General features: G+C 31.7%; 1 protein-coding gene across 1 annotated transcript in view; it reads right to left on the bottom strand.

Moving 5' to 3' along the window:
• The window catches only part of LOC118749675 (peroxidase), a gene marked incomplete at its 3' end in the record, with an annotated part of 645092 nt that overhangs the window by 114439 nt on the left and 528453 nt on the right, over positions 1 to 2200 (bottom strand).

Below are 2200 nucleotides of genomic sequence, written 5' to 3'. Positions count from 1 at the left end.
ATGACCATATTCCCATTTTAGATACTGTAGTCAATAGATTCAAAATAAAAATTATTTTAACAAATAATAAATTAAAAGAAGTGGATATAAAGCATAGAAACACACAAATTTTTGTTAGTTCTTTTGACTTAGAAAATAATTTAGAAGAAATTTAAAAATAAATATATAATTAAAGGTAAAATAGGTATAAACACAGAGCTGGACGATCATCAGTATATAATTTTGCAAAACAAAATATTAGAATTATATAGAGGAATTAGTGATATCAAATTTGTTCGTTGCTCTTATCATGCCAAAGATATAGAATCGGAGGAAGAGGCTTATAGGCAAATTCATAATTATCATAAAAATGAAACTAGTCATACGGGTATAAATGAAAACTACTTGGGTTTAAAAAAATTAATTTATAATCCTAATTTAAAAACCGTAATAAATAAATATATTAGTAATTGTGTTATTTGCAGTAAATCTAAATTTGATCGTAATCCTATCAGAGCTAAATTCCACATGACTGAAACTCCAACGGACATAAAACAAATTGTACACATGGACATTTACACCAATTCAAAGTCACATTTTTTAACATTTATACTATGTCTCCATTGTGAGATTTAATGAAGATTTAGCCCTCTGACGAGATTTGACGTTAAATCTTTAGAGATTTACCATATAAAATTAAATCTCGAAAGGCAGTAGATTTAAGTTAAATCTTCGTAAAATCTTCAATAATATTGATCAATAAGTACAATTTGTTGGATGTGGCAACCACAAATTCACATGCCATAAGTCAAATGACATTTGTGTTTTCAATATACAGTTGAGGACATTGAAATCTAGCCTATCATGAAAACATGAATTTTCGTATTTTTAGGGATTTTTATATTTTTGTTAGTTTGGGAGGAAAATTAGTAATACATATTTACATAACTTTGGGTGTAATAAATTAAGAAAATATTATTTTAAAAACTAAAAATTTAGAAGAAATGTTTTATAGTAATACCCTGCAAAAATCGTTGGACCATGTACTCTATTTGTGGTAAATTGGAGTACTTACAAAAGTGTTCCTCTGCCATGCTGTAGCGGACCAACTCGTGTCTCTGCGCCAGCTTATTGTTTGTTATCCGATCACTGCTCGTGTTTTAACGAAACGTGATTGAAGTTGAGCATTTGAAAGCACATTTGCATGTCTGGCTGTAGCTGAACGTGTAGAGATGCTCGCTGTTAGTTATTAGCTCCCAGCATGTTCGGGTTCGAATACCGTCAGAGCCAACATGTAATTTTTAATTTTTGTCTTGGTTTTTATTAATTTCGAAAAAGCATTTGAGAAGTGAAGAACAAAAGCGTGTACAAACGAAAAAATATAACAACAATGCCCATTGTTAATATGTTGGAGTAGTTTTGTGCTACTCTGATGTAATGCAGGGATGGAGTATATGGTCCTGCCCTAGGACATCGCAATGTTAATTGGACCATATTTTTTATATGAATTGTGGTTAATTTTGGAGTACTCTTTGGTCCTTAGGGAGTACTCTTTACACGCATGCATAGAGTAGTCGCGATTTTTGCAGGGTATCATGCAGAGTCTTCTCCGCTTTCTATAAGTCATTTACGCGCTGCGACAAAAAATTTATAAATTTCGGTAATGGTTCTGCTTCGATAACATTGCCCCGAACATCCTCCAGAACTCAGTTCGTATTCATGATATGCCAAAAGCGCACGATTGGATTTTCGGTTCCCTCCTATGAATAAGAGAATTCTACAAAAATTTTTCTTTCCGCAAATGTTTTTTACCGTTTTGATAATTTTTCTTAAATTCGGGAATATGATTCGGAATATGGTACCATTCTTTACACTTTCCAAACTATATATTCTACATACATATTTATCACGAATAAGAAGCCAATAATATTCAGAATTCATATAATGAAATTCCGCTTGGTACCTTCCTGTATCTGTCTGTATATCAATGTCCGAAACTGTATTTATAAAATCATACATAAACAAACGTCAAATATTTAAAACTGTGAACGTCAAACATATGTCGTTGTGGTAATGGAGACGGTTGTGATTTAGCAACTGGATTTATTAAATCTTAATGGATAAATCTCGCAATGGAGACATAGTATAAGATTCTTAAGCTTCTTTAGACGCATAGTGTACCATGGGAGCTTATATGGTTTTCTATTGAGAACAGGGATAT

Source organism: Rhagoletis pomonella, unplaced genomic scaffold (assembly GCF_013731165.1).
Source record: "Rhagoletis pomonella isolate Grant_MI unplaced genomic scaffold, Rhpom_1.0 Rhpom_scaffold_00001, whole genome shotgun sequence".
In the NCBI taxonomy this organism is placed as follows: domain Eukaryota; kingdom Metazoa; phylum Arthropoda; class Insecta; order Diptera; family Tephritidae; genus Rhagoletis; species Rhagoletis pomonella.
This window is presented reverse-complemented; position numbering and strand designations above follow the sequence as displayed.